Below are 13,078 nucleotides of genomic sequence, written 5' to 3'. Positions count from 1 at the left end.
TTTGACTTAAGAATGGACTCTATATAATCACCTGTAAAGTAAAACAGGATAACTTCCTGAAAATCAAATGAATCTAACATTGCGCTAGTGAAAGAGACACTGGGGAAGAAAAGCAAACTACTTGTTCCTTAGATATGATCTCTAAATAGATATAAATACATAAATACACACATTAGGTTTTCCTGATGTTGATAACAACCCCTTAATTAATTCACGATGGACACCTGTCATTGTTTTAGCTACCTAATACCTAATGCCCCTTTCCTGTGTCTGGGGAATTTTCCACATTCTAAGTTTTGAGGGAAGCCAACCTAACTATAACTACACATTGAAAATGTTTTTGTTCCAGCAACCCTGCCAGTTACAGCATGAGCATGTCTATTGGCCATTTCCACAAGAGATTTTAATTTTGGAGCTACTGGCACAAAAATAAGGAAAATTCTTTGTGTTGGCAGTAGCAGTTTTTTGCTTCCTTCTGGGCAGCAAACTCTTCAGAGTCACTGCAAAGGTCAGCCAGAATCTAGGCCACCTTCAATGGCAGAAATGGTTAGGATGCTATTTGTCAAGTGCCTCAGAAACGTGATTTTTATCCATGATTTCAACTTAGAGGCTCCCTTTGTGTCTGTCCACTTGAGCCTGGTTCCTCTGGATGCTTAGTGATTGTGTGAACTATCTGCTATTCTCTCACAAACTTCTTTTCATCCTCCTCTACACACTCCTTCTCCTCTCTCTCTTCCTCTTCTCTTCCTCCTCTTTTCTCAAATAAGCCAGAAGTTAATTTCTGTTGCTTGCAAATAATATCCCTGGCTGATACACCATTCTATTTATCTGCTTTATTCTCATGCCAGGCTCATCAAGAAATCTTCTGGTTAGTATTTCAAAAGCTTAAAACTAGGGCAGAAGAATGATAAACAAAGGGTGGATAAAAATATTGCAGTTTCAGCATTTAGAACATGATGGTCCCCACAATCAATCAATAGGTGCCTATTCTAGTTAAAATGTCTATTATGGCTGGGAACAGTGGTGAACACCTGTAATCCCAGCAGCTCAGGAGGTTGAGACAGGAGGATTGCAAGTTCAAGGCCAGCCTCAGCAACTTAGCAAGGTTCTCAGCAACTCAGCTAGACCCTGTCTCAAAATATAAAATAAAAAGGGCTGGAAATGTCACCCAGTTGTTAAGCACCCCTGCATTCAATCTCCAGTATAAAAAATAAAAATAAAATAACCTGTTATGAGTTTAATTCAAGTGTCGAGTAGAACTGTCCCTAAAAGACCATATATGGGTGCTCTAAAGCAATCTGGTCAATACCCAAAACACTAAGGACAGGACCCTGGAGACTGTGAAGACCAAGAAAGGTGACCCTAAGAAGGCTTTCCTACAACAATGAGAAATTGGCACTTCCAGACCACAATCCTCTCTAACCAGGGAACCTTCCTATGGGGCTTCACCTTCATGAGTACATCTCTGTCTTGTCTCTCACAGTATTAATTCATTGAAAAATGACTTTGACATTTGTATTCATTCATCCTTTTCAGACAAAAAATCATTTTGTAAGGTGTGGTTTTCTAGATCTATAAAATTGAGAGAAGTGAGAAGACTTACTAGAATTATCCATTAATTATTCCACTTCATATCCATTCCATCTCATATCTGCTAGTAATAATTTACCTATTACCTGATTCCAGAAAAACCAGCAGCAATTTACTGTGTCCTGGTCATGTAGATGTGTGCTGCATATTATACCCTCTGATATTTAATCCTAGAGACTAGAATACAAAACATTGAATCTAGAAAGTATATTCTTGAATGACTTGAATCCTAACCCCCACAGCCCTAGTGGCTTCTGGACAGAAAATTTCATTTTCTTAGGACAGCCATGAAAATAAATTATTTAGAAAACAATAAAAAAACAAAGACATCTACATGTATATCTTAACTAAAGAGTATTAATTAAGCCAAGAACTCAGTGAGAATTAACCATCTTTGAGTCCCACATTTATATAGCTAATTTTAGCCATCCAGATCAATACATCTGTATCCTTTCCTCAGACCCACTAGTGCATAATGTCTTTAGTCCTTCCCTCCTAGAGAGCAATGTTAGATCCCTGCTCTCAAGTGATCTAACATGAATTATTGACCTGGCAGATCCTTTGTGACAACTTAGGCATGACTCACAGTATAAACATGCATTGTAGTTGTACTAAAACCTGCTATATACTTCAGAACCCTCTAAACTAGCATTTTTAATTAATAGGAATAGAAAACTAGAACTCGTCTAGGAGGTATTAAAGTTATTAGAAGAATTGTTGTTAAAGTATGAATCATATAAATTGGTCAATAGTGAATTTCAGCAGAGGATGGCAGCATGAGGATTTTGTGATTTATATCTAGCCAATGTTCTATAAAGCAGTGGTTCTCAGCACTTGGATGTAAATTAGAATCATCTGAGTAATTCTTTAAAGTTCTAATGCCCAGTAGTTCCCCAGACCTATTAAATGAGAATTTTTGAGGATGAGATTTCAATTTGCAACCAAAGTTAAGAACATGTAGTCTAGATGAGGCATTGCTAAACTTTCAGCATGATGGCTAACTTGGACAGACATATTAAATTATATATTGTCAAAATTGCCTGGACACACCTCTTCCCATGAGGAATGAGGGCTCATCTCCTACCTCTACCTTATAGGATTTGGTATTGTGGCTTTGTGTGAATTGAATGCTATCTGGGTTACCTAAAAGTTTTTATTTCAGGTCAGCACTAGCTTTACAAGAAATAATGCAAAAGATCCCACTCTTCTTGTTAAGCATCATTCATAAAGAAATCATAGTCTGACAGCATCTCTGTGGTTTGGGTTTGGGAAATTTGAAAATTATATTTAATTCAAGCAGTCATTACTTGTTGCTTTATCATATTATCCCCTGTTCCTTCAACAGCAAAGACAACTTATATTTCATTTCCATTAGTTTTAACTACATATTAAATAATTTCACCAGTGAAACAAATTTGCCCAAACACTCATTAATAGTTCAGGAAGAGCCAAGTGAGAGAGAGGGGTGAATGACCCCTCAGTCAAAAGTTCTTAGTAAGGTAAATCTGCTGAAAAGTTATGCTTGTATGCGTGAATCCGATGCCCTCCAGAGACATGAAGAAATTATCCTTAGAGCTACAATAACATTCTATCTTGATTGATCTTTCATTTTCCTCCACTGGCATCAATAATCAATGGTTAAGCTATACTTGATAACTTACTTTTATAAATGTACCTTTTTTATACAATGGGCCCATTCTTAAGCATTTTTGTCCAAATTATATTTTATATGTATACTTCGTATCTTACATTTTAAAATGTTATTTTTAGATAATTGTAAATTTGTATACAGTTCCAGGATATAATACAGAAAAACCCCATGTATCCTTTACCTGGTACATAAATATTCAGTCACACAATGTGTGGTCACAAATATGTATATTCTTTACCCAGGGTCTTCCAATGGTTGCATCTTGCACAACTATAGTATTGCATCACAACTAGGATATTTATGTTGGTAATAGTCAAGATATAGGACATTTTTATCACTAAGGATTCCTCATGTTGCCTTTATTCAGGCCTACTTACTTCCCTCTTGTTTCTTATCCCTATCCTTAGCCACTGACAACCACTTACCTATTTTCCATCCACCCCCCTTTTTTGTACTGGGTATTGAACCCAGGAATGCTTTACTACTAAGCCACATCCACAGCCCTTTTTATTTTTTATTTTGAGATATGGTCTCCCTAAATTTCTAGGGCTGGTCTCAAGCTTGCAATCCTCCTGCCTCAGCCTATTGAATTGCTGTGAAAACAGGGTGTGCTACTGCATCAGGCTTAACCTGTTCTCCATTTCTATAATTTTGTGCACATGTCTTCAGAAAACCAGGTTCCAGTTCTCCTGGGTAAATAAGACTGAAATTGCTGAGTCATATAATAAGTGTATGTTTCGTTTTAAAATAAACTCTGAAACTTTACATTTCCACCAGCAATCCTCATAGATTTCTCAGCAGAACTGTCAAATTATATTTTATTTGTTTGCTTTGTTTATTTGCAGTACTAAGGATTAAGGATCTCACCAGTGCTAGGTGACCACTCTACCACTGAAGTACATCCCCAGGCAATCAGTTTTTATTTTAATTTTCATCTTAGAGGTTATATAGTAGTGTCTCATTGTGAGTATTAACTTGCCCTTCTCTGATGACTAATGATGTTGAGGATCTTTTCGTGTGATTTTTGACCATGTGCAACTGTTTTCTATTTGGTGGATTTTTTCTTTTTTCTTCTTTTTGGCTTCAGTGGAACAGTTCATATGGTTCCATTTTATCTCCTCTCTTGACATATCACTTATATATATTTTTTAAATTTTTTAGTGTTTGCCATAGGGTTTACAATATACATTTAAAAACAATCTAAGTCCACTGCCAAATAACACTGTAGTGCAGGTACCTTTTAAGTGAATACTCTCCATTCCTCCCACCCTTCCCTATTTACACAGCTGCCATTCATTTCACTTTTCCATATGCTATTATCAACCAATACGTAGTTACTATTTTGCTTTAAACAATTATCTTTTAGAGCAACAAAAAATAGTAATAGAGTTAATTTTACCTTCAGTTATTCTTTCTCTAATGCGCTTTTTAAAATGTAGACCTCAAATTCTGACCTATCTAATTTTCCTTCTGCTTGAACAACTGCTTTTAACATTTCTTGCAGGGGAAGTCTGTTGATGATGAATCTCCCAGGTTTTATCTAAGAAAGTCTGTATTCCTCCTTCACTTTTTTTTTGGTGCTTCAGCAGCATTATTTTTTTAAGACCATGCATGTAATGAGAAAATTTCAAAGCAGCATTTTAAAAGAAAACAACCATGAATTCACTGTAAACAGCATTTAATTTCCTAAGGGAGGATAATCACTCAAACATGATAATTACCTAAAACATTGAAAAAAATTAGCAATCACTAAAGGTCTCAAATAGATGGACAGGATCTAAATAGCATTAGAAATAATGAAAAACTTTCATAGTTAACATAACATTTTTATTATATAAATATTTCAAAATTCCACAAAAGGTTATAAAAATCAAAATGACAAATTATAAATAAATAAACCTTAAAAGCATAAAAATACTTATCCATAATAATGATAATGGGAATGAAAAAATTTACACAATTTTTCACTCAATATTTTTTTGTTTTCTGGTCTATATATATTATCAAAATCAGAATAAATGAAGTCAAAAGCATTTCTGACCATTACCAAGAATCACATTAGGATTTCCACTTATTGCTTTCATTTCAAGTAAAAAGAATCTTGTATTTCTTCAATTCTACAGATCATTCTCAATCACATATTCTTTCTTCCCTTTGGAAGTTTAATTTCACTCGATGTAGAACTCAAGGATGATGGGTTTTGTTTTTTTCCAACACTTTAGAGATTTCACTTGGCACTCTCTTGCTTGCATGGTTTCTAATAAATCCACTATAATTCTTTTTAAAATTAGTTTTTAGATGTTGATGGACCTTTATTTTATTCATTTTATTTTTATGTGGTGCTGAGAATTAAACCCAGTGCCTCATACATGCTAGGCAAGAGCTCTACCTATCACTGAGCCACAACCACAGCCCCAAGTCCAATAATATTCTTATTTTTGTTCTTCTATAAAGTTTTTCTCCCACCACCCCTGGGCTTCCTTCAAGATCTTCACTTTGTCTTTGATTTTCTTCAGTTGGAATATGGCATTACTAGGTGTATTTTTGTTTTGTTTTGTTTTGTTTTGGTTTGGTTGGGTTGGGTATTTATCTTGCTTGGTATTGTTGAAGATTCCTGGATCTGTGGTTTTGTGACTGTTATATTAATGATAAAATATTTGAAAAATTCATGACCATTATTACTTAAATATTTCTTCTGCCTATAACAGGTGTGTAGAGAAGCTGTCTTTGCCCAAAGCAGTGTCTCTTTACTTAGGCCTGCAGATTCCCCTTGGGTAACTAACTATAGGATAAAGCTTGGCATCTCTGCCTTCATTTTGTATCTGTCTCCTCTATTACCTCAAACTCTGTGACCTGCTCAGCCCTGCATATACACATGTTAGTCATTTAAGGAGTATTCATCTAAAAGTGGGTAATACGAGGTTTATTAGCCCAAAATTTACCTAACTTATCTTGGCCCTCTTCAAGTCTGAGGCAAAATTTGCAGGGATATTTACAACATCCTGTTTCAGCCCCCTGAAGTGGTACTTAGAAATTTCTAGTCATTGCTCTACCCCTTCCAGGAACAGCAAAGCCTTGCAGGCACATTACCACACACTGAGACTGCCCCCTTAAGCAGGAGCATATAGATTGTTCCTGCATCACTATTTTATTTTTATATTTAGTTCTGGTAAAGTATACATTAAAAATTACCATTATGTCCATTTTTTATTTTATTTTGAGACAGATCTTGCTAAGTTGCTTAGGTCCTCACTAAATTGCTGAGGTTGGCCTTGAACTTGCAATCTTTCTGCCTCAGTCTCCCAAGTTGCTGGGATTACAGGTCTGCATCACTGTGCCAGGCTCCTCATGACCAATTTTAAGTGCAAAGTTCAATGGCATTAAGTAAGTTCACATTGTTATGCAACCAATCTCCAGAACTCTTTTCCTCTTACAAAACAGAAATTGTATACCCATTAAACCACAATTCCCCATTCCTCCTCTTCCCAAACCCTGGCAATTACCAGTCTACCTTCTATGTATAAATGTGATTATTCTAGGAACCCTATGTATTTATCTTTTCAGTTAGCCTTATATTCTGAAGGTTGATTCATGTTGTAGCATATGTCAGAATTTTCTATCCTTTTTAAGGTTGAATAATATTCCATTGAATCTATATACCACATTGTTTATCCATTCATCCATCAATAGACACTTCAGTTGCTCTTGGTTAATGTGAATATTGCTGCTATTAATAGCACCATTCTTCAAAAAGGCAATATTTTTACCCTGGAATTACTTTGAAACTTTAGTTGAAAATAACAACACCACATACACATATGAGTCTATGTCTGGATTTTCTATTTTATTCAACTTATCTCTGTTTATACTAATGGCAATACCACACTGTCTACTGAAGCTTTACATAAGTTTTAAAATCAGAGAGTCTGAGTTTTCAACCCTGTTCTTCTTGTCAAAATTATTTTGGCTAATCTAGGGTTTTACATTTTCATATAATTTTTGGAATAAGCCCATTTATCCCAAAACACTTGCAGGGATTTTGACTGGGATTATATTAAATTTGTAGACTAATTTGGGGATGCCTCAGTCAATTGGGGCTGCTTATGAAAAAATTCCTTAGACTGAGTAATTTATAAACAGAATTTTATGTCTCATAAAATTTTATGTCCCAGAGACTGGGAAGTCTAAGATCAAGGCACATGCAGATTTGATATCTAGTAAGGGTCTGTCCCTCATAGATGGCATAGGACATCTGAGTGTGTTCCTCTTATTATCACAAATGGATGCAGTTGCATTGTCTGGAGACAGGGACATTCAGAGGTAGAGAAATTCTTAGAAATTCTTTAATTGATAGCCTCTCCCACAAAACAACTTCGGGAATTACAATTAAAGTTAAAGACTCTCTTTTTCCTTGGCAAGTCAGAGAATGGAGAAGAGGGGAGGAAGGGGAGAAAGATATGAGCCAGCCTCTTGGATCAAGCACAGAAACCTTGCATCACACAAGGGCTAACTGAAAAATAGCAAAAAGCCATGAGAAAGATGTGGAGGCAATCCCAAAATGTATCATGTCCATTTTTTTTTTCTCCAAATAAGTCCCACATTAAGTAGACAACTTTTCTAATGGTGAAAAATGTCTGCAAAACCTAAGTGATCCATTAAAATAATTGTTATTATGTGAGGAAAGGGGAAAAAATTCTGAATTACTTTGATTATCCCTCTAACAGCTTAGAGAAATATTGTTAATGGCCTAATGGATCAACAAACTTGGAAAACATCCATTTGCTTGGAGTTGAGTTGTTTTACCTAGTTGCTATACTGAAACTACTGTGTCCCTAAAATGAAAGTTAATAAATTTCACAGGTCTTTTCACTGTACAATTTCTCAATATTTATGTTTTTCTTTGGCATCAATGATTTTCCAGAACCTAACACCATTCCTCAGCATTATTAATATACCTCCAGTTCTTTCAGGAGAAGAAATGACTGACACTGTCAAATCAGATTGCTTTTCCTTTGCCCTGTTCTCCTATCCACCTAAAGCCATATTGTACCAGAGGAAAATAATATCAACACCAAATTATGTTCATTAAAAAATGTTTATTCAGCACTTAATACATATAAGAAACTGGTCTAGGCACAGGAGATGTCATCATTGAAGCAAAGTTTCTGTGCTTCAATTCTGCTGGAAAATAAAAAAAAAAAACAATAAACATAATATATGCCTTGATGGTGGGTATTATGAAGTAAACCAAAGCAGGGTAAAGGGAAACAGAGTGATGACTTGAGGGTTATAAAATTGATTATTTAAGTCAGGGGACTATTCTTCTTAGTAGCATTCATATACTAATTAATAATTCCATGAAAGCTGATACTGTCACAATTATCTTCATTTTCATAAATATAGAGAGAAGATCAGTGAAGTAGAAGTAGGAGAACAAGAGGGATGGAGTGAAGGAAAGGGAAAGAAATATGGAATGACTCTAACAAAATCATGTTTTATATGTATATAAATGTACCAAAGTAAAATTCACCTTTTTGTATATGTAGAAAGTACCAATCAAAAATGAAAAGTAAAGGAGTGAAAGGAAGATCAGCAGAGGAGGGAGAAAAGGGGGAAGGGAGAAAAGGGGGAAGGGAGAAAAGGGGGAAGGGAGAAAAGGGGAAGGAAGAAGGGAAGAAAGCAGGGGATGGGGATCCAAATCAGATTCCTTGTATATATAAATTTATCAAAAGGAACCCAAATATTATGTATGATTATAATGCTCTAATTAAAAAATAAATTGAAAAAAAGTTGTCTTCAATTTTCACCTTGTTCCTGGCTTAGCACAAGATTCACAATGAATTCAACAGAAACAGTAGTATGCAAATATACTTACCTTCTACTCTTAAAAAATATTTTAGTTATAAATAGACAGAATGCCTTTATTTTATTTGTTTATTTTTATGTGGTGCTAAGGATCAAACCCAGTGCCTCACACATGCTAGGCAAGTGCTCTGCCACTGAGCTCCAGCTCCAGCCATTACCTTCTACTCTTGAATTTGGACATATGTTGACATCATGAGGATAGATTATGATTCTAGTCCAGATTTTGGAAGTGCAAAGTCCATACTTCACATTCCTTATTCAGAACTATTGATAGCTAATTATACATCAGGTAAAGCAAAGAATTAGGGGTGATGATCACAGGCAATCACTTTTCTTTAGGACCAAGCAGGCTACCATCTCCTCATCTGTTCCCTGGATTCATCTCAGGATTACATCAATCCAAAGCAACCCTGGATGTAGTCATCAATCACAGGGTTTCCACACCCAAGTTAACCAACAAATGCATGGCAAATGATGAGGGGCATGTACAAAATATTGCAGGGACTCATGTATTTTTAATAATCATTTTAAAGCAACTACTATTGTACCAAGAACTATTCAAGGGGTGGATTATTTCCCCTCAGTTCAAAATTTCTCAGCTACTTAAGATTTGGACAATCATATTGCTTACATATTTAGAGATAATCAGACTTTTGATGACAAACCACTTCACTGCAGCAGAATCACACATCCCTAGGCACAAGGGGTTGTTGAGCAGGGACTTTTAGCAGAGGGATTGAACAACAACAACAAAAATCCTGGCTATCTAGGCTGGTGCTATCCTGTGGTGTAGGATAGATAAAGGGTTCTGTCTCCTCCCCTCCCTACTTTTCCAGCAAGGAATTCCAAGTCACTTGCCCTCCTAAGTCAATTTCAAGGTATATTTGCTGAGTTATGAAGATGGAATACACATACACACACATGTACAATCTGTTAGCATGATTTTGAAGTTTTAAATATCTAGACCCAGGATATATCAGCCTCCATTTATACTTTTGCTTTGACCTCACAAATGTCAGATGTAGGCCCAGATAGAGACATTCTGAATCATTATAGAAAGGAATGAATTGGCATTTTTCTGCCCCCATTCCATTTTCTTTATAGTCATAATTAATCAGAATCTATCTGCTCACCTCTCTCATGCTCCCAAGGGAAAAAAATCACCTACTATAACCAGGAATTAACCAAGAGAATAGATTGGCCAGGATTCTTCTTTTGGATGTGAGACAGGAAACATGGAAATATGATCAAACACACTGTGATTCTAAGAGATGACAACAGGAGGCAATTTCAAAACAAGCCTCTGTTGTTGAACCTTTGGGCCTCGATGACACAAGAGTGTTTTCCATTACTGAGAAGAGAAAACCAATGCAAATACAGTTGGCTCCCTATATTCACTTGTTCTGCATTCATGGATTCAACCAGCTGTGGATGGAAAATGTAATTATGCCTACAAGGCTTGTGTCTGTACTCAACATGTACAGATATTTTAGTTGTCATTATTCCCTAAACAATACAGTATAACAGCTATTTACATATCATTTACATTGTATTAGAAATTATAAGTCATCTAGAGATGGTTTAAAGTTAATTGGAGAATGTACATAGGTTATGTGCAAATACTACACCATTTTACTTGAAGGACTTGAGCATCTGTAGATTTTGGAATCTGAGGAGGTCCTGGAACAATCCCCCATAGACACTGAAGGACAACTTAAAGGTGGATGATTTTTCCTGATTACTGAACCAGGCTTCGGTTAGTTTCAGAGAAACTTAATTTGAGTTGATTTATCTTTGCTGTGTGGAGCTGGTTTATCATTTGAATGGATCCAGTAGATCACTCTGGAGAAAATAATGTACCTAGGAGTTAGGCCTTTTTAGTTGACTATCTAGGATCCACCCTGGTATGTGGCTTACATCTAAAGGCCAATCCTACCTCTCTAGGGGATAAGAATGAGGATGAAAAGCCACAGGAGGGAAGAAGGAAAAAAGTATCTGCTTATATCTGAAAATGGGGAAGAGCTATAGAGAACTGTGAGGAGAGATTTCATTCAAATAGAACATCCATTTCCTTGGACTACTCCATGTTTTTAAATTCAAGATCCATCAGGTTTCCTTCCTATTGCTCTCTCTACTCTCCCTCCCAGCCCCTGCTTAAGGATTATCTCCTAATAGTCCTTGTATTATTTGGAAGACTATGTGTATCAGTCCAAGTTCCAACATGGAAGCACAATGAACTGTGGAAGAAGGGATTTATCATAGGAATTAGTCCTGGAAAGAGGGGTGGGGGAATGGAGGCCCAGAAGGGAGTTGGAGGATAGGAGAAGCCACCCACCATTAGAAGCTCACAGCATCCAGCTACCCAAGTGGAAGAGGAAACCTGTAGGGAGACCTGTGGAGAGTTGCTCCTACTTCTAAGCCTGCAGCTAACTGTCCAGTGGTGGGCCTATGGCTGCTATTGGTCAAGAGGATCAGCAACTGGAAAGAAAATCTGGACACAGAATAAGAATGAGGACAAGCTGGGACTCAGTGTAACTTAGACCTCTGTTTGTCACCACACCTTACTACATAAACCTTGGGGAAGTAAGGACTCCTGCTTTCCCCTTCAGTACATGCAACTAACACAGAGCTTTAAGGGAAGGGGAGCCTGGGAAATGTTATTCCAGCTTACCAAGTTGGCACACTACGTTCTACCACACTAGGAAACTCATAATATATCTGCTAACAGAACTACCCTAGCAACTGGCATGGCACCTAGACAAAGATGGCACATGATGAATGGATAGACAGAAAGCCTAAAAAGTATCCATCAACTGATCAGAGCATATTTTATTATCCTGGATATTAGAATATAGGAGAAAATTACTAATAGTTTTCCCACTGGGATGAGGCCAAGGAAATCTTCACTTAGCTAAGATGAATTTAGAGAGGTAGATGTCTTCATTCTCAGCTGAGGTAACAGTCAGCAACCAAAGTTCCCATAGCACTTTGGTGCAGCTAGATTTTTTTTTAACCATCTTCATTTGGCTTTATTTTGTAACTCTAGAACCAGGCAACACTTCATTTCATCAAATAGAATATGTGTTCTATGGGTTGAGCTGTGGAGGTTGGTTTTATAGACAAGGAACTAGTATGCACAAAGTCCTCAGCACTGAAAAAAGAATATCCAAGCTGGGTTGGGTGGCATGTAAACCAAACTACTCTGGAATCTGTGGTAGGAGAATCACAAGTTCAAGGCCAGCCTGAGCAATACAGGGAGGTCGGTTTCAGAGGTCGACAGAGGGCTCCATTCCTTTGGGCTGGAGGTGAGGCAGGACATCATGGCTAGACAGTGTGGCAGAGGAAAGTAGATCATATCATGGTGAATAGGAGGCAGAGAGTGGTATAGCTAGATTTTAAAAGAATCTTTTTCTCAGAAAGGCTTCAGCACATGCATATTTAAAGAGTTCTTTTTCACATACCCAGAGTTATCTGAGGGGACATTACCTTAACAGAAATTATGAAGATTCCACATTGTTAAAATGCACAAATTCTTTATCAGTGGTGCTTAGAATAACTCCTTGGAAGGAATAAAAATGTTTATTAGAATCAAAGTACATTTGAGTGATTTATTTTCTCCATCTTTATTTTCCTATTTAAAGAAAGTGCTGATTTGTATATTAACACTTCAAGGTTTTGACTACTTTCTTATCTTGGAAAAAAAAGAAAATGTTTGTCATTCCGAGAGCATAATCAATTGAGCCGGCACACAATGACATAGTTAATTCACCAACGGAATTTGTTGCCATAGCTCCAGCGAGGGACAGGGTAAATTAAACAATGGCCTTTTTCACAACTGCAGCTTTCACCACAACCTGCCTGTCCCCACACAACAGGCCATCATAGCGCCAGTCCAGAGCACAGCAATTGTCAATGAACAACAGTCCAGAGAGGACAAGAGGAGGCTTGTGGTAAATAAAGGAAGAGTGTCGG

This window comes from Urocitellus parryii, chromosome Y (assembly GCF_045843805.1).
Source record: "Urocitellus parryii isolate mUroPar1 chromosome Y, mUroPar1.hap1, whole genome shotgun sequence".
In the NCBI taxonomy this organism is placed as follows: domain Eukaryota; kingdom Metazoa; phylum Chordata; class Mammalia; order Rodentia; family Sciuridae; genus Urocitellus; species Urocitellus parryii.
The sequence above is the reverse complement of the archived record's forward strand: the minus strand, read 5'-3'. Positions refer to the sequence as shown.